Raw genomic sequence first — 26,257 nt, forward strand, 5'->3', positions numbered from 1 at the left:
GAATCGTTTCGGTCTACTTGTCTCGGACGTGATGCCTATGTACATGATCATACCTAGATATTCTCATAACTATGCTCAATTCTGTCAATTGCTTGACAATAATTCGTTTACCCACCATAATACTTATGCTCTTGCGAGAAGCCACTAGTGAAACCTATGGCCCCCGGGTGTATCTTCCATCATATTAATCTTCCAATACTTAGTTATTTCCTATTGCCTTTTATTTTACTTTGCATCTTTATTTCTCTTTATCATAAAAATACCAAAAATATTAGCTTATCATATCTATAAGATCTCACTCTCGTAAGTGACCGTTAAGGGATTGACAACCCCTTTATCGCGTTGGTTGCGGGGTTCTTATTTTTTTGTGTAGGTGCGTGGGACTTGAGCGTGATCTCCTACTGGATTGATACATTGGTTCTCAAAAACTGGAGGAAATACTTACTCTACTTTACTGCATCACCCTTTCCTCTTCAAGGGAAAACCAACGTAGTACTCAAGAGGTAGCAAGAAGGATTTCTGGCGCCGTTGCCGGGGAGATTTGTGCCAAGTCAAGTCAAGATTTGACTTCCACAACGAGTCATTTCTGGTGCCATTACCAAGTCAAAATATACCAAGTACCCATCACAAACTCTTATCCCTCGCATTACATTATTTGCCATTTGCCTCTCATTTTCCTCTCCTCCACTTCACCCTTGCCGTTTTATTCGCCATCTCTTTTCCACTCTACTTTCTTTCGCCATGTCGGAATCAAAAAGGGTTGGGGGTTCTCTCCCTAGGTTTAGTACTTTTGACAATCCTTCTATTCTCTCTAAACTCATAAAAAATGATGCTATGGAAATACCTACCGAAGTTATCAATGAGAATTTTGACGAAGATGATTCCAGAATTTTTCATTATTTACTCAATGAATGTTTGAAATATGCTTGGGATAGAATATTAAGGATCCAGGCCAGCTATGTGCCCCAATACCAAATTGAAATTTACTTAAAGAGCTTTTATGTTGCCCTACCTTCTTCGTTTAAGCATGTCCTAGGTTATATTTTTGAAGAAGATTTTCTTGAAGGGGATGCCATAGAAACTTATGAAAAGATGAAAACCGTATTTGGGCACCCCATGAATGAGAGGGTTGAATCCACATCTCTTTTACTCTCCTACCAAAATGAATCTATCAAAGAGATGAAAGCTAGCTTAGATGCAAATTTCCGTAAAATGCTTAATCTTTCTTCTACCATTAACAACCATGTGCTTTATCAAAATAGAAATATTAATGCCATAGATAATAAGTTTGCTCTTTCCTTCCCTAAAACTAAAGATGGCAATACCTAGATCTATCTTCGCTTTTATGTCTAGCTAGGGGTGTTAAACGATAGCGCTTGTTGAGAGGCAACCCAATTTTATTTTTATTCCTTGATTTTTCCTCCTGTTTAGTAATAAATAATTTATCTAGCCTCTTTTTTGTGTTTTTTGTGTTCAATTAGTGTTTGTGCCAAGTAGAACCGTTGGGAAGACTTGGGGAAAGTCTTTTTGATCTTACTGTAAAAAACAGAAACTTTAGCGCTCACGAGAATTGCTGCCATTTTTATTTGGAAGGTGATATTTAGTTAATTATTTTTGAACATGATTAATAGATAAATTTCTAAAATCCAGCAATTTATTTTAGAATTTTTGGGGCTCCAGAACTTTCGTTAGCTACAGATTACTACAGACTGTTCTGTTTTTGACAGATTCTGTTTTTCTTGTGTTGTTTTCTTATTTTGATGAATCTATAGCTAGTAAAAGAGTTTATAAACCATAGAGAAGTTGGATTACAGTAGGTTTAACACCAAAATAAATCAATAATGAGTTCATTACAGTACCTTTAGGTGGTGTTTTGTTTTCTTTCGCTTAAGGAGCTCACGAGATTTTCTATCTTGAGTTTTGTGTTGTGAAGTTTTCAAGTTTTGGGTAAAGATTTGATGGATTATGGAACAAGGAGTGGCAAGAGCCTAAGATTGGGGATTCCCATGGCACCCCAAGGTAAAACTCAAGGACACCAAAAATCCTAAGCTTGGGGATGCCCCGGAAGGCATCCCCTCTTTCGTCTTCGTCTATCGGTAACTTTACTTGGAGCTATATTTTTATTCACCACATGATATGTGTTTTGCTTGGAGCATCTTGTATGATTTGAGTATTTGATTTTTAGTTTACCACAATCATCCTTGCTGTACAAACCTTTTGAGAGAGACTCACATGATTTGAAATTTATTAGAATACTCTATGTGCTTCACTTATATCTTTTGAGCTATATAGTTTTTGCTCTAGTGCTTCACTTTTATCTTTCAGAGCATGGTGGTGGTTTTATTTTATAAAAATAATTGTTCTCTCATGCTTCACTTATATTATTTTGAGATTCCTTTAGAACAACATGAAAATAATAAAAACTTTCATATAAGTGCATTGAATACTATGAGAAGTTTGATACTTGATAATCGTTTTGAGATATGGAGATGGTGATATTAGAGTCATGCTAGTTGAGTAGTTCTGAATTTGAGAAATACTTGTGTTGAAGTTTGTGATTCTTGTAGCATGCACCTATGGTGCACCGTTATGTGATGAAGTCGGAGCATGATTTATTTATTGATTGTCTTCCTTATGAGTGGCGGTCGAGGACGAGCGATGGTCTTTTCCTACCAATCTATCCCCTAGGAGCATGCGTGTAATACTTTGTTTCGATAACTAATAGATTTTTGCAATAAGTATGTGAGTTCTTTATGACTAATGTTGAGTCCATGGATTATACGCACTCTCACTCTTCCACCATTGCTAGCCTCTCTAGTACTCTAGTATCGCGCAACTTTTGCCGATACTATAAACCCACCATATACCTTCCTCAAAACAGCCACCATACCTACTTATTATGGCATTTCCATAGCCATTCCAAGATATATTGCCATGAAACTTTCCATCGTTCCATTATTATGACATGCTTCATCATTGTCATATTGCTTGCATGATCATGTAGTTGACATCGTATTTGTGGCAAAGCCACCGTTCATAATTTTCATACATGTCACTCCTGCATCATTGCACATCCCGGCACACCGCTAGAGGCATTCACATAGAGTCATATCTTGTTCTAAGTATCGAGTTGTAATTCTTGAGTTGTAAGTAAATAAATGTGATGATCATCATTATTAGAGCATTGTCCCAAGTGAGGAAAGGATGATGGAGACTACGATTCCCCCACAAGTCGGGATGAGACTCCGGACGAAAAAAGAGGCCAAAAAAAGAAAGAAAGAAGGCCCAAATAAAAAAGAGAGAAAAGGAGAGAAGGGACAATGTTACTATCCTTTTTCCACACTTGTGCTTCAAAGTAGCACGATGTTGTTCATATAGAGAGTCTCCTATGATATCATTTTCATATACTAGGGAATTTTTCATTATAGAACTTGGCTTGTATATTCCAATGATGGGCTTCCTCAAAATGCCCTAGGTCTTCATGAGCAAGCAAGTTGGATGCACACCCACTAAGTTTCTTTTGTTGAGCTTTCATACACTTATAGCTCTAGTGCATCCGTTGCATGGCAATCCCTACTCACTCACATTGATATATATTAATGGCATCTCCATAGCCCGTTGATACGCCTAGTTGATGTGAGACTATCTTCTACTTTTTGTCTTCTCCACAACCACCATTCTATTCCACCATATAGTGCTATATCTATGGCTCACGCTTATATATTGCGTGAAGATTGGATGGTTTGAGAACATCAAAAGTATGAAACAATTGCTTGGCTTGTCATCGGGGTTGTGCATGATTTAAATATTTTGTGTGGTGAAGATAGAGCATAGCCAGACTATATGATTTTGTACGGATAACTTTCTTTGGCCATGCTATTTTGAGAAGACATAATTGCTTAGTTAGTATGCTTGAAGTATTGTTATTTTTATGTCAATATTAAACTTTTATCTTGAATCTTTTGGATCTGAACATTCATGCCACAATAAATAAAAATTACATTGAAAAATATGTTAGAAAGCATTCCACATAAAAAATTCTTCTTTTATCATTTACCAACTCGAGGACGAGCAGGAATTAAGCTTGGGGATGCTTGATACGTCTCCAACGTATCTATAATTTTTGATAATATAATATAATAGCATGGCTCCATAAACCCCTTATTTTTGGATGTTAATGGGCTTTATGGATATAAACTCATGCAATATCAAGGATAAAAATAAGGGGTTTATATCATATTGCATGAGTTTATCCCTCTACATCATGTCATCTTCCTTAAAGAATTACTCTGTTCTCTTGAACTTAATACTCTAGATGCATGCTGGATAGCGATCGATGTGTGGAGTAATAGTAGTAGATGCAGAATCGTTTCGGTCTACTTTTCACGGACGTGATGCCTATATACATGATCATACCTAGATATTCTCATAACTATGCTCAATTGTATCAATTGCTCGACAGTAATTCGTTTACCCACCGTAATACTTATGCTCTTGAGAGAAGCCACTAGTGAAACCTATGGCCCCCGGGTCTATCTTCCATCATATTAATCTTCCAATACTTAGTTATTTCTTATTGCCTTTTATTTTACTTTGCATCTTTATTTCTCTTCATCATAAAAATACCAAAAATATTATCTTATCATATCTATCATATCTCACTCTCGTAAGTGATCGTTAAGGGATTGACAACCCCTTTATCGCGTTGGTTGCGAGGTTCTTATTTGTTTGTGTAGGTGCGTTGGACTTGAGCGTGATCTCCTACTGGATTGATACCTTGGTTCTCAAAAACTGAGGGAAATACTTACGCTACTTTACTGCATCACCCTTTCCTCTTCAAGGGAAAACCAACGGAGTGCTCAAGAGGTAGCAACCATCTCCAATGAGAGTTTTCCAGAAGCTACCTCATTAAGTCCTGAAGCCATTTAGTCAAACCAAAGCTGGTTCTCTTTCACACTAAGCTGGGTCCCAAAGCTAGTTTATTTCCACACCTATCCAGGGGGTTGTCCCGATTATAAATAGGCTAGTTCTTCCCTTCTTTGGGGACTTTTGTCATTTCTATCAAAGACCAAAGACATAGACTCCTCCTGGGATTGGAGAGCTCTTGTTACCCTTATTCTCGTGATTCCTTGAAAATTGCTCCTAATTCGTGCTCCACGACTAGATCATGTTGTGTGGGTTAGAGTTCGTAGTCTCCCTTGCGGATTGCACCTATCCCATGCTCCACGACTTGAGTGTGGTTGTGTGGGGTAGTATTGTGGGTTGTGGATCGGCGAATGTTCGGATTGCAAGCTTCAGTGAGCCTCCTCCTCGTCGGGTCATAATCTCTTATTTTCCATTTTCCGGCTGCTTGTAGCTAGTTATCCCCATCCCTTTATCGATCCTACGCCGTGAAGATCGGACCTCCCCTTGTACTCCCTCTTCTCCGAAGACAGGGTCATATCAGCTAATAACTATGGACTCGAAGGTTTGTGGTAAACTACCCGCACATCATCGGAGAGGCTATGGTGTTGATGTAGAAGCTCTCCGTGATCGATTCCCCCTCCAGCGGAGCGCCGGAAAAGGCCCCAAGATGGGATCTCATGGGTACAGAAGGTTGCGGCGGTGGAAATAGGGTTTCGTGGTGCTCCTGGATGTTTTCGGGATATATGGGTATATATAGGAGGAAGAAGTATGTCGGTGGAGCTACGAGGGGCCCACGAGGGTGGGGGCGCGCCTACCCCCCCCCCCCCCCCCCGGGCGCGACCTCCTGCCTCGTGGCCTCCTCGCTTCTTTATTGACGTCCACTCCAAGTCTCCTGGATCACGTTTGTTCCAAAAATAACTCTCCCGAAGGTTTCATTCCGTTTGGATTCCGTTTGATATTGCTTTTCTGCGAAACACTGAAATAGGCAAAAACAGCAATTTGCACTGGGCCTTTGGTTAGTAGGTTAGTCCCAAAAATAATATAAAAATGTATATTAAAGCCCATTAAACATCCAAAACAGATAATATAATAGCATGGAACAATAAAAAATTATAGATACGTTGGAGACGTATCACAGTCCCAGGTGTTCTTCATGGATGGCACGATCCATAGCGGTGGGCAACGGGAATCATCGCCGCAGCTTTCTAGTCCGCTTCCACATGATGGAGACTCATCCAAGCTGAAGTGGCACAAATCAGGGATAGCGTATCCCAGCATGTCCTTCATCCGACGGTGCGCACTAAAGACACAACCATGCTTCATGAACGGCAGGCCTTCGGGTGTTGTGCACGGAAGGTGGTATCCTCTTCACAATGGGGTAGCTGTCCCCAATGAAAAGCGAGTACTCTCCAAGAGTGTTCCTCGGCACCCACGTAGCATCACAGGGGTCGAACTCAGCACCGTTCATCTGGTACACGGGACATCTCAGATCTGGACACATGGTGACGTACACAGTCAACGGCCATGCTTAATAATGTTGTGCTCAAATATGACGATCAGTAATACTGTGCAGCAAATAGTACTACTCCAGTATAGAGGAAGTAAAATAACCGGCTTATTATATATAGCCACTCTTGGCTACATGGATGAGATAGTAAGACATGGAAAAAGCAAAATGGTGGCAGCTAGTGGGTTCAAGTCTTCAAGGGCCTAGCTAGCTATACGCGTCCTCTAAGGTGAAAAGTACTCCTACTAGTACTAGTAAGTACTCCTAGTACAACAACGAAAGAGAAGGCGAGAGGGTTAAAAAATATAATACTAAATGGAATACCTGGGTAGATGGTGACGGTCCGATCGTGGTAGATTGTGTGACCATGTTGCACATCAGTGGTACCATGGGTAACGGCTGCTAAGATAGTTGATCCCAATATGCCAAAGTCAGCTACAAGGTTCCAGGTTAGACCGAGTCACGGATGCAAATGCAAATGCACATCCAGGATCGATGATCTTATTTTGATAGGGGTATGACTGGTCCCCGCAAAATAATGGAGTACCGTTAGTGATGCAAATGATGGTTTGTGCATTCCGTTTGTAATCTCCCGTACCGTAGGATGGCAACCAGATGAAACAAGTCCCCTGGCTTGTCACCGCGAAGATGCGGCCTAGATGGCGCACGACGTCTTCGAACCTGTAGGGGTACAAATCTGCCGCGGCCAACATGCGCCAGCCTCTGCCGTTACCGCCTCTTGCATTGATGGCAATCCTTATGTCAAACACCGCGATGAGATAGTAATCATCGTAGCCGCGTTGCTTTGTCGACGGGTACGCAATTGCTATATTCTTCAATCCCATGTAGGCATCATCATACGTATTCAAGCCCAGCCAGTCCGGAAGACCGATCCCAATGGTGGAGAAGGGGTCTACGGGAATGGCCGTGCTGTTGTGGATGTTGTGCAAAATGATGGTGGTACCCGGCCGGAGGTATGCAAGCCAATCTTCGTTGGCACCGACCCAGACCTATATATAAGATGGTGGGTAGCGGAGAAATTACAGGATGGAAATGGAATAACTAAGTACTACATGATCAAACTCCATGACTGACCTGCTCATCGGACAAAATCCGACTACCTCTCAATGTCAGCAACTCTAGCGGAGTCAACGTGCAACCATGGCCAGGGAGCGGTGGACTGTTCGAAGGATTGTCCCATAGAAGAACCTTCTCCTCGAGGACGCATGGAACACCAACAAGCATGGCCTTTTCCCAAGCTTGTTTAAGCACCGTCTTGAAAAAGTTGGTGCAGGAAGCACCGAGTCTTGTGCCGGTGACGACGTCGGAGTGGCGTGCGATTTCTTACAGAGGATCATTGTCCAAGGTCTCCCAGCCCCGTTGAGGAGGAGAACCGCCTGGCGAATCCATGGGAGCAGTGATGAACTGCCTTCTCTTCAGGGGGAGGGGAACTGACTAGGAGGAAGTAAGAGCATAGTAACTGCAGGGCCTCGTCCCTTCCAACTGTAGCTCCTCGATCGTTCCTAAGCGAAGGGGTGAGTCTATTATTTACTACGTACTAGTACTGTAGAAGTACTAGTAGAGCACTACTTTCTCAACTAGTAGTGCGATGTACTGTACTTCTAGTATAGTGCACCAGTTTTGAACTCTTGAATCTTAGGGCCATCGATGTACTATCAATGCAGGGAAAGTACACTTGCGTAGTGAGTACTCTCGATGCTCTATTCAAGCGCGTAGCTGGCCTACTTAGCCACTCCTCTCACACACACACTAGCAGCCTGTTTATCAGCGATGGTTACTGCAGGGGCAGAACATTTGAGTTATTTGATATAGCAAGACTAGGCTTTTCGCTTCCATTTGTGGAGGTGTAAAGGATCTCGTCGAACTTTGTTAGTAGTTCCCTCTTTATGAATGAGATGAGGCAAAGCTTTTGCCTCCGTTTCAAAACAAAAAAAATCATGACTAGAGGAATTTCTTTTATAGAGACGATTATGGAGTGAAGTCCATGTGTGCAACGCCACAAGCTACGGAGTAGTAGAGTACTAGCACTTTACGTACAGAGCCATATTGCACAGTTCCCAATGTCGCGCCAGGCTTTTCCGTCTCCTCAGGCTTAATTGGGAGGCGCTAGTTTAAAAATGCTACTAGCTGATGAGGAAGCTGCAAGTGAGGTGCGACTAGGGCAAGCACGCGAGCCACGAGATGATGGGAAGGAAACCCCGTTCACGTGGCTGGGCTATCCAATGCACCCAGATTGTGGTGCGACACGTCCTTTGACTTCAAAACTCAAACTACCCGTGTACAATATTGGCTCGTAGCGAAGTTACTATTTAAAAAAAAGGCCGTCGTGCGTTCGGCCATGATCGAACCCACAAAACAAGGTATACACTCCCGCGACCACTAGTAGTACTCGTTGAAGTACACAACGCAACCTAGAATTGCCTTTTGTCGCTAGTAGCACATTGTTCCTTACAAGAAACCACTAATAATGCCAAGAAACTACTACCACTTGGCAGACTTAAGATAAGACTATCTTATCAACCATTGTACATGCCCTTACCAACCAGCCCTACCAAGAAACGACTACTCTACAAAGTGTCGTTATAGGCACGTTTCAACCCATGTCGCCCCTTAAGTCAACACCTTCTATTCGACCGGCAAGTTAGGAGTTATGATTTGTGGGACCTACATGTAAGTCTGCACAAAAATTCCCGAGTGACCTCCTACCTCCGGCCCGTCCACCTAGTCATCCTTGGCCATGGGCCGCAGCTATCGCCGCCCGCAGAAGGGGAGGTCAAAATCGCCGACGGTGCGGAGCCCATCTTGCGGCAGCCGGATGCCAGATCTGTCTGGCGCTCGCGGCCACTAGCTAGCCAAGATAGCTCCGTCCAGCTGCTTGTCTGCAAGGTTTGCTAGCTAGATTGGCATGGCGGCGTGGCGGCTTTCTCGCACGCGCCGCGCTAAGGCCATCCATCTGACTCAAGTGATGGCCAGCGTGGTGGCTTGCCCGCGCGTGAGTCACGCTCGGGCTAGCCTGCCAACCCGTGCGGAGGCCAGCGCGGCGTCCGGCCCGTCCGGTGGAGTGGCAGCCAACTCCCTCATCACCGGCGCCACCAACGAACACACATAAGTACTGTTTGAAGTAATGTTCAGGAAATATAATGATTTGAGGGGGAATATAACAGGATAGAAGGTCAAATGTGGGTCCCTCGTGTCAACGGTCAAACAAAATGTGTTGGTTTAAGCTGCCTCATCAGCATGGACGTGTGGGCCAACCCTGTCATAAACGGGTTTAAACGAGCCTAATCGGCACTAGGTAGTAGTTTTTGGCACGGATTAAGAAATTTTGTGTATGTTTTTGCTATTTTTTGTACAATAGTTTCTTCCTAGGGCTGGCTGAAAGTGGTAGTTTTTTGTTAAATACTCTACATATTGTAACTAGGAGTGAAAGTTAAGCTTTAGAAGCCAATAAGCAAGGCTAGTTACATAGTGCCTACGTGTACATGATTGAAAGTAAATATCAACCATGAGTGACTAATATCTTGATGGAAAACTCAAAACTATGGAAATACTAGCATTTTGTTGGAATGGTTGGAAATACTAGCAATGTTCACGTGCGTTGCAACGGATCATAATTAGAATAATATTTCACAAACTTGATACAAAACACTAGAGATATATTATGTTTCAATCAGAAAATATTCCTTGAGCTATTTTGGTGAGGTGAGGGAAGGGTGTGGTTGGTTTTAAGATACTAATTATGGGTTTTTCCGCAAATTGGTAGAGAAGTGGGATGTTGGTGAGAAAAGGCAACAACTTACCACACACTCGTTAGATGTAGATCTAATGGTTAGAAATGACGGATGGCAGACACACCATAATCACCAACTTAGTCTTCTGTAGGAGTACTAGCAAGATGTCTGTGCATTGCACGAAACATCAAGATGCATATTTTTATAAAACACTTGTTGTGATTGATCCATGCAGGAGTAATCCCATGTGTAAAAACTAATAATATCTCGAGAAAGAGGAGATAAGGTGAAGAGGAGTGGGGCGTGGTGCTGATTGGTGGTAGGACTGAGCGGAGGCAAGGGGATGGACGACGCCGACAGCGGCCACTAGGCCAGTTTGTTCCAGAGGCTTCCTTTTTTAATTGCTCAACAATGAGGTTGTTGGAGATAAGGATGAACGAGGGAAGGCCTTGTCTCCAAATGTGGAGAGAGGTGCGGGTATGTTTTAGTTTAATTTCCATCCCTCAGATATAGATCAGACGGTCTATTGCAAGATGGCATGCATACCATCATCACCAACTTGGTTTTTTATAAGGTAAGAAATATAAGTATGGAGATACAAATGTATTATCGATACCTGCTTCCGTAAACTAGGATCTACATTCTATTCAACGGCTCAACATGTGGGGCCTTAGCACAATGACTTCTCGACTGTGTAAAACAAAGGTTTTCCCGTCGCCGATAAGGAGGGAGTGACGGCGGCGCGCTTTTGGCTTGCTCTAGTCCTAGTAGTCATACTAGGTGGTCTATGCACGTGTAGATTTATTCTTTTTCACGTCTTGTGTTCGCCGTACTGCCACGACTATTGATGAATAGACGGTAAGTTGTTCACGGGGAAACCCTTGTTGAGCGTGTTTGTGTGTGTGTGAGAGAGAGAGAGAGAGACAATGTGCATGTGTGATATGTCTAGAGACCGAGGCAATGATAAGAGATTCTTTGTGTCTATGTGTGTGGAGCATAGAGAGAGATATGTACATGGGGCTTTGTGTTGTGTAACATGGAGACACATAGACATAATCAGAGAGTGAGTGTGTGAGATACACATGCGGACATGGGGAGAGATGTGTGAGTTAGAGAGATGGAGAATTTTGGCGTGCATCTGAGCTAGAGAGGGGGGGTATATACATATCTAGAGCAGTAGAGAATATGCAAGGGTGTGTGTCTTAAAAGAAGGATCCAGATAGCTAGATGGGTGTTTATGTGTGTCTATGTGTGTTTGTGCGCGCATTTGTGTGTGAGAGGGAGTGTGTGTATGTGGAGTAGAGAGATCACTAATGATGTAAACCTAGTACAAGGTAAGGGGGAATGGTGTGACATGTGTGTCAAAGAGAGACAAAGGCATGTGTAGTAGCGGGATAGCATGGGTGCGGGCGGGGAGCAGACTATTTGGAAGAGACATCGAGAGTGTGTGGGAGAGGGGTGTGAGAGCGAGCGAGAGAGAGAGAGAGAGAGCTAGAGACAAAGAGAGAGAGGAAAAGAGGGGGGAGAGGGGTCGTTTGTGTCCATAAGTGGCGTATAGATAGGGAGACAATGTTGATGTTGTTCGAAATTGGCCTATGTACGGAGACGCAAGGGAAGCCAGTCATCGTGTGTGATAGAGACTTCATGAGAGATCTAGAATAGATGGTGTAGAGAACAACGTCCGAGATTGAGAACGATGATACATTAGGGATCTATGGAAAGAGTCACGACATATATGTATACAGGGAAGGAGCTGGGGCGGGTCCGCTTGTGGGAGAGATAGAAAGAGGAGAGTGGTGCACAAGGAGACAAAGTGTGATTAGTTGCAGGGGAGGGGTGAGGTGAGTGTGTGAGAACCACATAACTAGGGAGATAGACATTTGGGGCGACGTTTTGTGTGTATGGGAAAGATACACTCTACATAGTGCGTGTGCTTGGAAAAGAGAGATGCCGGAAGACCTGGAGAGTGGGGGAAGAGATGTGTGCATGCCCGAGAGACAAAGTGATAAGAGACCTATATTGGTGTTCATACTTTAGAAGAGAGTGGGGTGTTAATGTGCTCGTGTGTTCATGTCTTGGGGAGAGAACGGCGTGTGTGTGTGGGGGGGGGGGGGGGGGGCGACGGGGGGGGGGGGGTTGGCTTCAGATAATGAGTTAGGTGTCTATATTTGAGGGACTTTAGTGTAATTGAGATATATATGGTCAATAGTGTGTGCACTCATGGTTGATCAATTTGTTTCACAGTTTGGACTATGAGATAACGATACTTTTGGACATGCATGATATACCTTGATGTACCAGAATTACAAACCTAAGATTGGAATTTTGGAATTCAACTCCATCATTAGCTTTTGTAATTCATTTAAACGGAGGTACATTTTTTTAAGCCGGGATTTCGTGATTTCAAATTCATATATCAGACATAGAGATATACACATACAGGCATGTTCAAACTTTATAATCATCCACTTTATTCATACACATACACATTTTTGCGTTTGTCATCATATTTAGGATAAACACATTTGGAATTTCATTTGAATTGGACTGTATGATGGTATTTTCTTGTACCAGCTTAATGATACATATTTGAATTGAATGGACAATCTAAGTTTCGAGTTTGAGACATTGATTTTCAAAACTTGCAATTTTTTGCGTGCAAAACAAATAAATTCTCGGCCATGATATCATAATCGGGCGTACAAGAGTAGAACACTTATAATTTCAGGCGCCAAAGGCTTTCAAACTTCCCGCTCACATTGAAATATCTCATGCCCAAAAGTTTAGCCCTACGATATTCCTGTTTTACCCCTGCCACATGAACGAAAAAGGGCTGCCTTGGTAACTCCATTGTTTTCCCCTCTTTGCCCCCAACATTCTTCCCCAGAGCCCCTCCCCTTCCCCTCCCCGACCCCCAACCACGACAAGCCGCTGAATGTAGTCCTCCGCCACAGCAGTGGACCTCACACCCCGCCGGATCTACCTTCCGCACCTTGGAACCCCCAACTGCCAACTCACCACTTCACGGGAGCCGCTTCACCGACTGGCTTGTCCGCCGCTCCAGATCTCCTTGACCGCCATCATGGTCCACCGCACCGGATCTGCTAAACCGACGCCCTCGTCCACCAAAGTGTAGGCCCTTCACTGACTCCCTCGTCCGCCCCATCACTGGCCCTTCATACAAGCCCTCGTCCGCCGCAATAGATCCGCCTCACCGAAAGCACTATACACCATGCCCGCCGAAGCCTTCATGCACTGCACCGGACCCGCTCCATGGACGCCATATTCAACTCCATCGGCCCTGCTTTACTGACGCTGCAGCCTCATCAGGTTATTTCGATTTGTACTCCTTCGGTTTTTCTCTTCTTTATCGTGCAACTGTTCACTTACCACAGCTGAGCTTTCTTGTATGTCGACATGCGCCGCAACCGAAGCACCAGCGCCGCTTCAGCGACAGTGACAGCCGGCCCAAACGCAACCGCAACATGAGCACCATCGACGATCCTTAGCTATAAAGTATGACAATGATACCCATACGCCGCCGAGAATCAGGTACTATTATCCAACGGCCGGTGCCTACGTTCACTTTCTTAGCATAAGCACCGCACCTTTGAATTTCTTCAGGGCATCATTCAGTTTTTCATGAGATGTGTTATTCTCCTTGCACCTTTAGGGCCATACTTCTGGCAGTGAACATGTTACATGTGCTAAATTACATACCAGTGCACATATAGTTAATATGCTTTAGTTTTGTCCTAAGTATTATTGTACTTCCTAGATATCACTGCCTACTATTTTACTTCTTGCATGCTATATTTATGATAATGGTGTTGTTCTGATGCCACCTGTTGGTTCCATCAGACTGCTTCATGTTCTCTATGCTTAATTACACATTAGCAAACTAGCATGTGGTTCCGCTGCTTTTTGTTCGTTTTACCCTACATTTTCTGATGCTAGCTATTACATCACTGCTCCGAGCCTCTGTTCATTACTTTTTTGTGTGTTCTTGATCTTCCCAAGTTGCATGACTAATTTGATGCTTCTATTAATTATGGATCTGCCAACCCCATCAACCAAAATATTTGTTCTTTTGGGGTAGGCACCTCGAACAAGCATAAAAATAGAGTGAAGCAGATATATTGTCGTGTAAGCACACACCCTTATTTCATTAGTTTAGATGAACAATTGATGATCAATTCGAACCAGTGCATGCGATTAAAATTAATTTTACCTAAATAGAGGGTGCAGAATAAACTACATCAACTAGATTTGCAACCACAGGATGCTGGCGATATCTTCAAAGAACATTGCAACAGCAGCGAGGCTTCACAGCAACATATGGTAAGCCAGTGTGTTTTAGTACATGTGAAATGTAATGCATGTGAGCTTCTTTCTTGGCTTGTGGCCTCAACCTGTAATCCTACGGAATTACAAATAGTTCAGTTGTCTGCTTTGTTGTATTGCTTGATTCGAATGCTTGTTTGTTACTTGTTAGGCTATACCTGAGTTGGCCAATATGTCAACAGTGCCTACTGTAATATCGTAAAGAAATGCATGCCTAGTTCATTTGAGTCCTTAACTTTTCCTCTGAACTTCATCACAAGACTGTCTTCATAGTTTATATGAGGACACACTGTTAAGTGCTTTCTCAGATTATTTGAACTGCTTAGATGCCTTGGCAACTTAAATATAGTGGTGGTACACTCTCTTTCAAGTAGGGATGCCAACTGGGTCTCATTTAATCCCGATTAAAGTCCACTACTGGTATGATAGTTCAAAAGGGTTTTTGTTTTTTGAGGAAAATGAACTAGGGAGCTAGCAAAAACTAACTAGATGGGACTGGCGTATGTCGTTTATTTGCCACTTACTTCCCTAGTTTCATCTTACCATTTTAATTTCTTTTCAGCTGATGCTGCTTTGAACCATTTAAATATAGCTTGCCATGCTCTGCAATAATTCGTATGTCGTTTACCATGTAAGCTTACTGCCTGGATCATGCGATAACTATCTCTTACTTATGTCCAGCAGAAACCTTTCAGGATGCCGTTCACACTAGGACACAATGAACAACCCCAGAATCTATTTGTGGAACAGTGCACCATCCATGTTACCAGATGGTAGTAGTTTAGAGGCAACACCGCTGAAGAGCAGTCTGAGCACAGATATTTGTCGGCATTCTGGGAACGGGGCTCCCCAGACTTGCTTGCCTGCGGCCTGCGGCGTGGCTCAAGTGGGGGCCCAGCGCGGCCCATCTTCATCAGCTCAAGCTCAAGACCCTCGCGATGGGCCAAGCCTCACCGGGCGGACGACAGGAAGCTTCCTCAGAGGCAGCCTCATCAGGCAGGCTCGCGAGGAGGCAGAGAGATCAAGGCAGGGGTACCTCGCGAGGAGCCCATGACACAAGCCATGACGATCGAGACCAGGTGGGCACCAGGCGGGCGCCGGCCTGTGCAGTGTCCTTGTTTCCCCTTTGGTGCAAAGGGGGCAAGCACAGGCCAAGGCATCGGGCAAAGGTTACCATTTCGGTGCAACGAGACCAAGACCAGTAGAGTGGCGGGACAGAGGTCACCATGGAGCCCAAGACGGCTCCGTCACCAGTACTTTTGGCAGCCGAAGACCACCTTTGGTTAGGATAACTTGTACTAGATGTTCCCCTTCAAAATGGCCAATTGTTGGCGCCCTTCCCGCTCATTATTTGGGGAGAGGCCCAGGGCCTCTATAAATAGAGCTAGCCACCACAGAGTAGAGACAGGGAGAAGACATCGAGAGATCTCGGAGAACCCTAGAAGAGAGAGAGAGAGAGACGACTGAACTCACCCTAGCAGTTCATCGCACCAGCTCAAGAACACCTCTCGCGAGGCTGTTCTTCCCTTGTACTGTTCCTCATCAGCCCCCGAGGCAATCCACCATACCACACACTAGAGTAGGGTATTACACCACAACGGCGGCCCTAACCAATATAAACCCCGTGTCCCTTGTGTTGTTCGTTGTTTCCAGTTTAGATCACGCGAGGAGATTGGACGTAGATCGGTAGGGGAGAGATCTCCGCGCGCACCCCAGTGTTCGAACCTCAAGGGTCTGCCGGAACCCGAAATCTGACATTTCGCGTGCCAGGTAGGGGTGCGCCGGAATCCTTCCTCCTCCGCATTGTGTTCCGTCACCTCGCCGCTCAGATGTCAAGTGACCCGGCTGCCGACACCGACCGCTGGGCAGCGTGGCCCGCCCACGCCGTGTCACCGTCCCAGGGCGACCTTAACCTTGCACCTCAGGCAGCCTGCGCTCCGCAGGGCGCTGCGGGGCACGGGCAACGCGGCCAGATGCCGCCTGCCCTCACACCACGGAAGGTGCGGGCCGCGGCAAGGGCCTTAAACCACGCTGCGGCCATGGCGCCGTACACCCGAAGGGAGCAAGCAAACTCCAGGGTCGCGCTCATGGTGGCCCGAGAGCTGCTATGGTGTCAGCTGCTGGAGGGTGGTCGCGACGTATTGCTGGAGCGAGTTGCCGAGATCCTAGACGCTGCCGCCTTAGGGACACCTCCTTTCTGCGTCCAGCTGCCACCCCAGACCCAAGGCGGGCCGTATGGCGGTGGCGTGCGCGTGCATGCAACTTTCGGTGGACTCCAGGGCCCATTCAACGTCAACACCCTCGCTGGCACCGGGCGACAAGTCGCGCCGGCCTCTTCTCAGGCCAGCGAAGGGGTGCCCACCGTGGCCCTCGGTTTCGGCGGACCGCCGCGCCATCACCCCCAAGAAGGCGCTCCAAGCCAGGCTGCATGGCATGCGGGGCGCTACAGCGAGGCGCACGGGGCGGTGGCCCCAGAAGCTTACGTGCCCTGCATGGTGGATCAGGGGTGCGCACTGGAAGAATTTCATGGCTCATTCCTCGGGCCAGGCTGGGGCGAGGAGACGCCAAGAGCTGAGCTCTTTCCGGAACCACAAGAGAGCCTCGACGGCCGCACCGGCGGTGGCAATTATCGGGTACTACTCACCCCTCAAGAGCAAGCTTATGCTAACCATGGGTCGCAAGAGATACAGGTCGCTGCAGCAGGTGGCTGCCCTAATTCTGCAGCCTCATACCCCTCAGGAGGAGGGAGCAGGGGGCTGCAGGAGAGGGGCCGAGATTCAGGTTCGTCACCGCGGCGGTCGGAGCAAGGCGTTCTCAGGAGGTAGCCCCCCCTGTCGGGGAGGTGCCCCAAGGCCTGCCCCCGCAGGGGACCCGTGGTCGTCGGGGGAACCGGTGGTGACCGCTCTGCCCCATTGGCGTCGTCCTGGATTCCGGTCGCCGTCGATGGCGGCAGAGTGAGGCGCAAGGCGGGGCCTCGTCTGGCGATATGAAGCAAGGCCAGTACCTATGAATAAGGCCCAGTGACTGTGAAGCTCGCCGCCCGTGACACTCTCATGTAATAATGAGTGGGGCTGTACACGCCCCGGAGTCTCCGGAGAGCCACCCTCGGGCCTCGGGGGCTCCCGCCCATGCCCAGTGGTAGCACTTAGCTCCGCGCTAGTGAGAAGACGTCGAAGACTAGACTAGGTTCCGGACGCGGCCTTTTGCTTTTGCCTTTCCTTGTTGACAAGTTCTTTGATTTGGATTTAAGTTGGATTTGAGCTCGATGCTTGCATGAGTTTGGGGGAAGGGGTGTTTATGTCGGCGTTCTGGGAACGGGGGTCCCTAGACTTGCCTGCCTGCGGCCTGTGGCGTGGCTCAAAGGGGGGCCCAGCACGGCCCATCTTCATCAACACAAATCCAAGACCCTCGCGAGGGGCCAAGCCTCGCGGGGTGGACGATGCGGAGCTTCCTCAGGCACAGCCTCATCAGGCTGACTCGCGAGGAGGCAGAGAGATCAAGGCAGGGTACCTCACGAGGTGCCCGTGACGCAAGCCATGACGACCAAGGGCGCCAGGCGGGTGCCAGCCCGCGCAGTGTCCTCCTTTCCTCTTTGGTGCAAAGGGGGCAAGCGCAACCGCGGAGTACCGAGGCATCAGGCAAAGGTTGCCATTTTGGTGCAACAAGACCAAGACCAGGAGGACTGCAAGACGGAGGTCATCGTGGAACCCAGGACGGCGTCACCACCAGAGCTTTGTGCAGGCGAAGACTACTTTTGTCAGGGTAGCTAGGACTAGCTACCCCCCTTCAAATTAGCCCGCCATTGTTGGCTCCCTTCCCGCTCGATATTTGGGAAGAGGACCAGGGCCTCCATAAATAGGACCAGCCATCCACAAAAGAGAAAAGGTTCAAGAGGGAAGGTTCAAAAGAGGAGAGGTAAAAGAGGAGAGGTTAAAGAGAAGAGGTTCGATAGGAGGGGTTCGATCAGAGAGAGAGAGAGAGAGAGAGAAGGGTGGCCGAACTCCTCCCAGCAGTTCATCGCCCCAGCCAAGGACAGACCCTCGCGAGGCTGTTCTTCCTTGTATCATTCATCATCATCAGCCCAAGAGGCAATCCACCACGCCACACACTGGAGTAGGGTATTACACCACAACGGTGTCCCGAACTAGTATAAACCGGTGTCCCTTGTGTTGTTCTTTCCATAGCTTAGATCTTAGCGAGGCGGAGGGGTGCAGGTAGGTAGGAAGCGAAATCTCTGCGCGCACCCTAGTGTTCGAACCTCAAGGGTCTGCCCGAACCCGAAATCCGACATTTGGCGCGCCAGGTAGGGGTGCGCCGGAATTCGTCTTCCACCACCTCGTTCTCCTCCAACCATCGCACCCATGTCTGACGCTCGTCGGGCCCGCGCCGAGCGCCGGGCCGCTCTCGCTTCCCGCTTCGCCCAGACGGCTCCTGTCGGCGGGCGTCCTCACCGGCCCGGCAGACGAGCAGCTAGCATTGTCTCAGCATCCATCCATGCGGCAAGACGGCCGCACCGCAACTCCCTCGCTCCCCCAGCTGGTTCCTCATCCCGCGCGCTCCGCGCACCCATGGAGGCTCGAGCTGCGCTCATCGCGGCAAACGAACTCCTGTGCTACCGCCCCGTCGACGACGTCTATGAAGAATGGCTCCACCACGTCGCCGAGCTCGTCCGCGTCGCAGGGGGCTCTCCTGCACCGCGACGAAGCTCCGGCGGCGCCCCGGCCGCCTCCTCCACAAGAAGGTGCCATGGCTCCAAGGCGTGTGGCCCCTGGGCGGAACCCGCTCCGTTAGGTGCCAGCGCAGTAAGAGCAGAGCTGCCAGGAAGTCCCTCGCCCGCAAGAAGCCGCTCGGGCGCTTCCTGCTCCAGCACGTTGCGACCATGCTCCTGCTCCCGCACGTCAAGACCCAGCTGCAGCGCGTGGGGACATGCAAGACCAAGCTCTCTGTCACCCAAGGCCCCCCGTGGCCACAGCAGGCTGCCGTGCCTTCACCGCCGAGCTATGCAGTGTCGCGTGGCCCGGCAAGTTCAAGCCAGACCTTCCTCCTCGCTACGACGGCACGGCTGACCCTGCGGAGTTCCTCCAGCTCTACGAGCAGGGCATCGAAGCTGCCAACGGAGACAAGAAGGTCATGGCAAACCGGTTTCCCATGGCGCTCAAGGACGGGGCCCGCACCTAGCTCCTGAACCTGGCTCCAGGCACGATCTCCTCCTGGGACGAGATGCGCACCCGCTTCATCGCCAACTTCCAAGGTACTCGCGACCGGCCACCCGTCGTGAGCGACATGTGCCGCATCAAGCAACAACCCGGGGAGACCCTGCAGAAGTACATCCAGCGCTTCAACAATGCACGCCTCAAGATTCCCAGGGTGACTGAGGAGGCCATCATCTCAGCCTTCTCCGACGGCGTGCGCGATGTCAAGATGAAGGAGGAGCTCGCGATGCATGAAGACCTGTGCACTTCTTTGGAGCTGTTCAACTTGGCAACCAAGTGCGCCAGGGCTGAGGAAGGGCGTCTCTCCCTCCTCGAGCTGCCTGCCGCGGACCCGGAAGAGAAGAAGCCCAAGGCCAAGGATGTGAAGCACAAGGGGGCTACCGTGCTCGCGGCAGAACCAGACACCAAGCGGGGCAGAGATCAGCCCGAGCCTTCCAAGGGCAGCCGGTACTATGTGTACCATGACCTCCACACCCACAACACCAACGAATGTCAAGAGCTCCGAGCTGTGCGAGAAGGAAGGATCGGCCGTCGCCTCGACTGCGGTGACCAGGGCTACGGTCGAGGAGGAGGAAGGAATGCAGGACGCTGGGAAGACCGTGGCCCGCGCCAAGGATGGCACAACCAACCTCACGAGGATCGCTGGCAAGACCCGCCTCGCGAGGGAGACTAGAGGGGTCGGCCTCGCGAGGATCGCCCGCAAGGCAACAAATGCCTCCCTCCGCTGCCACCGCAACCAAGGAGAAACGAGGACCTCCACCAGGACGAGGAGGCTGGGGGCTTCCAGGAGCCACGCGCGATCGCCTGCATCCTGGGCGGGGCTTAAGCCCCAGCCTCTCAACGCATCTTCAAGCAGTTCGCCTGTGAAGTGAATGCAGTCCTCCCCAGGCTTGAAGCCACGCGCCCTCTCAGGTGGTCGGCGTGCGCCATCACGTTCAGCTCAGCAGATTAGCTCAAGTGTGCGGCTACAGCAGGAGTCCTCCCAATGCTTTGTTCCCCAATCATCAGCAACGTGGTGGTCACCAGGACCCTCATCGATGGCGGGGCGGGGCTCAACATCCTGTCCGTGGAAACATTCAACAATCTCGAAGTGCCCTACAGCCAGCTTCAGCCAACCAAGCCTTTCTCCGGAGTCACCAACGGCTCCACGGTCCCGATTGGGCAGGTCCACCTCCCTGTCACCTTCGGGGCACGCGACAACTACCGCACCGAGCTCATCGACTTCGACGTCGCTCACGTTCGCCTGCCGTACAACGCCATCCTCGGGTACCCAGCACTGGCCAAGTTCATGGCCGTAACCCACCACGGCTACAACGTCCTCAAGATGCCAGGAAGTGGCGGAGTCATCACGGTGCCCTGTGAAGAGAAGGATGCGGTGTGTTCCCTGGAACGAGCCTTTCAGGCCGCGTCACTGGAAGACCCGGATCGCGGAAGCAGGAGGCTTCCCGAGACCGCCTCCAAGAAGAAGAAGACACCGTCCGGCCCGGCTCCTTAGGAGGTAGGCCCCTCAGGGCCCGTGCCTGCCCAGGGGGAACCTCCTTCCATCGCATAGGAAAGCGCACCCGGCACCCTCCTTAGGCAGGGCTCGAGGGCTCTCCCCTGGAGGGCCACCGACCTGGCTAGGGTCACGAGGGAGGCGCTTGGGCACCACATGGATGCGTGTTTCGAAGCACGTTTCCCTCAAGAAGGAGTAAGGAAAGGAGAGCCAAACCCTCAGGAGTTCGTCAGCAAGGCCATTCAGGAGCTACAAGAGTCAAGAGTCATGAAAGGCGGCCGCCGTCTACCAGCAGTGGCCCCCCATCCAGGCGAGGATGGTGGGCTGCGCGTCTGCATCGACATACTAGGGCTCAACCGAGTCGCCTCCCTGGAGCGCCTCTGGCCCTCGCGAGTGGGGCGCTGCGGAGGTCCACCCCACAGCTACGTTCGCATGCCTTACAGCTTGCCGAACGTGGCTGCCACGTACCAGCGCCTCATAAGGGGCATCATGGAGGCACAAGAGGCCAGGCGTTCCGCGGCCCTGGCGGAGATGGAGATGGTCTGCGGGGAGCCGCCAGCACCCCCGGAGCCTCCCGAGGCCCCCGGGCCTGGGGGCTCGTGAGGATCGGCTCCCGCAGCCCACCGAGTCTGCTACACAACACCCCTTCATCCTCAACGTCATCAGGTGACATCTTTCAAGTTTCACTTCCAGCTGGGAGCGCCCCCCAGGGCTGCATTATTCCCAGGCTGCGTGGGTCCGTCCTTGCGGCATGTATTCCTTTTATTTCATGTCGTTAGCTTACCTTATTGGGGGCGCCCCTCGGGCTGCATGATCCCCAAGTCGCTCGGGCCTGACCCAGTGATGTCCGCCTTCCCAGCATCTATTTGAACGAATCCACTTCTTCACAGCTAATGTGTTTTACCTAGTTGCCTGCTCAGCTGATGCCAACTAATGGAGCTGCTCCCAAACGGCACGACGCTTGCGCATGGGTCCGTCCCTGCAACATCGACAAACCTAAATGGCTGAGCTCTGGCCGCGGCAGCCCCGCATAGCGTCACCTCATCAAGCCTTTAGTGCCTCATTACCCCTCGGAAGCAACCAACGGCTGACTGTCAATTTTCATGGCAACCCCTCGTTTTTTCTATGATGGGTCTACAGGATCTCCTAAAGGAGCTGCATCAGGCGAGGCCCTTGCGGTGTCTCCTCCACTCTCGTCCGCGCAAACCGCTTGCATGTTAGAGGGGGGTGCCTAAGCATCGCGACTCAGGGCTCCTACTGGCTCTCCAGCCCTCACCCTCTGGCCTTGTCCACGGCATCGCGACCTGGCATACCAGCGACGGCTGGGACTCGCTTGAGGGCCGGGACCCGAGGACGTAGAGCAGAAAGGGGAGCAAAGGCGAGAGGGGAGAGACACACGAGGACCTCGCCGAGCAACCTCGCGCCTGCCGATGCACGGACCCGGCGACACACCAGAGAGCGGCCCCTGATTCTCGAGATAAGTCAACACCCGGAAGCGCCAGCTACCGTGGCACCATCCCCGCACCTAATGCTATCCCGTGTTAGCGATGCCCCTCTCCTTTCTCACTGAACGGCGGCTTCTTGAGCGCCAAAGGGGACCTCCTGAGCATCGCGACTCAGGGGCTCTTACCGGACTCCGGGTCGCTCACCTCTTGGCCTTGACCACGGCATCACGACCTGGCATACCAGCGACGACTGAAGCCGCCTTGGGACTGGGACCTTTCGGCACAGAGCACCAAGCCCTCGTGAGGTTCGAAAGGGAGGACTGAGCTAGGACGGAATGAGCGACTCGCACAATTCTACGACAAGGGTTATATTAACAAAACAGGATCACGGGCACCTTACAAGCCCCCACAGGACGCGTCTTTGATTCTCGCAGGGAACAGATCCTAAAGGAACACTAGCTACGCGCGCCCCTGCAGAAGACGCCATCATCAATAGTGGGCCGTCAAGCACCGGCGCCAACCCCATCCAGATCAGAGTCGGTAGCGGCCTGACGAGCCCGCTCTGCTCCAGGAGCGGAGCCGGCTCGGGGGCTTGTAGCTGTCGTCGCTCGTCTCCGGAGTTGCAAAGAGCTCGCCAGAGTCGCTGGAACCTCCAACGCCTCCGCCGCCTGTGGAGCCGCCAAGGGAGCGGTCGGCGGGCCCAGTCCTCGCCGCAACAGGGCCCCGGCCACCTCTCCCGGGGCAGCACTCCAGCCGGCACCCGCTCGCATCAAAGACCTTGAAGAACATCACCGAAGCACCGTCGTAATCCAAGTGGATCACGAAGACGCCCCTTGTCCTGCAAACCCGGGCGATCTCTCTCCAGCCCCGAGTCATGAAGACCTCGCCCGGGGCAATGACCGCGACCTCTACCTCGGTCGTGAGGGTGCTGCAGCCGGCGTGCTGCAGCCAGAGCTCCAGGGGCTCCCCCTGCGGGATGATGGAGGCGAAGAAGGGAGGAAGGCAAATCCAAGACTGAAGAGGCACGGCGACATGGAGCACAAACTCTCGGGAGGAGCCCTCGGTGTGGACCCCAGGGGGGACGACCCACACCTTCGTGACCCGTCGGCGCCGATGACGGCGCCGCCCGTGGCAGTCAGCATTAGCTCCTTCAGGGCCCTCGATGTGGGTGTACAACAAAAGCGGGAACGCCGGCGGCGCCCGCTCGCACCAAGGCCTCGACACCACCTGAAGGGCCCCCTCATCCGGGCCACGGGGGACGAGCCGTTTCTTCGGCGGGAGTGGGTCTGGTTCCTCTCGGGGAGCCTTTCCCTTCTCTGCCGTCGAGAACCGGCAGATCAGAGCCATCGCAGCAAGACGAAGCCATGATCGGGAAGAAGGAGAAGCAAGAAGGGACGGACTGGAAGGGCGCGCGTCGTTCCGTACTTATAGCCGGCGAAGGCCAACCACCAACCTCCACGATCGCAGGTAATCATGACCCGCTTTGCATGTAGGGACTTGTCCAATCCGTGTAGTTGCCGAGGCGCCATGGGGAAGTGGAGACGCCCACGTCCAGTCAACCGCCATGCGGCACCCAAGGCCGCAGGCTGTTAGGGCCCGCAGCGCTTCGCTCTTGCCCTTCCGCCTCCCTGCACGGCCAAGTCCGGGCGCGCCTTGGGCCCGGGGGCTACTGTCGGCGTTTCGGGAATGGGGGTCCCTAGACTTGCCTGCCTGCGGCCTGCGGCGTGGCTCAAAGGGGGGCCCAGCATGTCCCGTCTTCATCAACACAGATCCAAGACCCTCGCGAGGGGCCAAGCCTCGCGGGGCGGACGACGCGGAGCTTCCTCAGGCACGGCCTCATCAGGCTGGCTCGCGAGGAGGCGGAGAGATCAAGGCGGGGTACCTCACGAGGTGCCCGTGAGCAAGCCATGACGACCAAGGGCGCCAGGCGGGTGCCAGCCTGCGCAGTGTCCTCCTTTCCTCTTTGGTGCAAAGGGGGCAAGCGCAGCCGCGGAGTACTGAGGCATTAGGCAAAGGTTGCCATTTTGGTGCAACAAGACCAAGACCAGGAGGACTGCAAGACGGAGGTCATCGTGGAGCCGAGGACGGCGTCACCACCAGAGCTTTGTGCAGGCGAAGACTAATTTTGTCTGGGTAGCTAGGACTAGCTGTCCCCCTTCAAATTAGCCCCCCATTGTTGGCTCCCTTCCCGCTCAATATTTGGGAAGAGGACCAGGGCCTCCATAAATAGGACCAGCCACCCACAAAAGAGAAAAGGTTCAAGAGAGAAGGTTCAAAAGAGGAGAGGTAAAAGAGGAGAGGTTAAAGAGAAGAGGTTCGATAGGAGGGGTTCGATCAGAGAGAGAGAGAAGGGTGGCTGAACTCCTCCCAGCAGTTCATCGCCCCAGCCAAGGACAGACCCTCGCGAGGCTGTTCTTCCTTGTATAATTCATCATCATCAGCCCAAGAGGCAATCCACCACGCCACACACTGGAGTAGGGTATTACACCACAACGGTGGCCCGAACCAGTATAAACCCTGTGTCCCTTGTGTTGTTCTTTCCATAGCTTAGATCTTAGCGAGGCGGAGGGGTGCAGGTAGGTAGGAAGCGAAATCTCCACGCGCACCCTAGTGTTCGAACCTCAAGGGTCTGCCGGAACCCGAAATCCGACAGTTTAGTCTCGTTCGAGCAATCTCTCGCGTTCTGGTTTCGGCTTTGCGTCCAAAGTCAGCATCGGCTGTCCCCCTCGCGAGCCCCTCGTGAGCCGGGCTGGGCCAGGCACGTTTACAACTAGGACCGCTGTTACTGCACCCTTTTCGGAGGTTTTCGTTGCGGAATCTACAAGTTAATCAGAAGATACCCGAGGTGCAGCGGCCCCCGTAGGCCCGCTCAGAACTCGTCGGAGTCGGAAGGTACACAAGTCAGCTGACCCATCACTGGGCCAGCGGCTAAGTTCACACACAACATTATGCTTACCAGGGTACTAATTGCAAACCTTCATGAGGGGCTTCCCCTCCCAAAATGCTCTTACTTCCTTCAGGGTCAAGCCCGAACCTTCTTCGTGCTTGTTAAGCAGCAGTGACATGCGGTCAGTCGGACATATCACTCACCGCGTCTTCTTGGGCATCCTCGGAGGCATCACTGGCGTCGTCGACATTGCCGCCGCCGCCAGCAACCCCATCAGCACCAGGCCCGTCCACAACACCGCCTTCATTGGCGCCCATGACCAAGCCATCGTCATCAGACGCAAAGGCCCCTACGAGGGCATCCACGTTGTCCTCCACCCACCGCGCCAGGTCACCCCAGACAGCAATGGGCACGGGTGCGATGGTAGCATCACAGTCGAAGTGGGGGTCCTTGTCCTGCAGATGGCTGAAGACGCGGGAGAAGGCACGCCCGAGCAAGGCTCGGCTCCTCTCTTCAACAAGCCAATGGGACCTCTCGGATCGGTTCTCTAGAAGCGTCACCACATTGGTGAAAAATTGGAGGTTGTCGGCGTAGTTGACCTCATGCGGCTCCTTAGCGGCAACCTCGCAGATATAGCCCAAAGCTGTGTTGGCCCTCTCTCTGAGCGTTTGAAGCATGGGGGCATGCACATGTTCTAGAACCCGCTTCC

The sequence above is a fragment of the Triticum aestivum genome, chromosome 7A (genome assembly GCF_018294505.1).
Source record: "Triticum aestivum cultivar Chinese Spring chromosome 7A, IWGSC CS RefSeq v2.1, whole genome shotgun sequence".
Classification (NCBI taxonomy): domain Eukaryota; kingdom Viridiplantae; phylum Streptophyta; class Magnoliopsida; order Poales; family Poaceae; genus Triticum; species Triticum aestivum.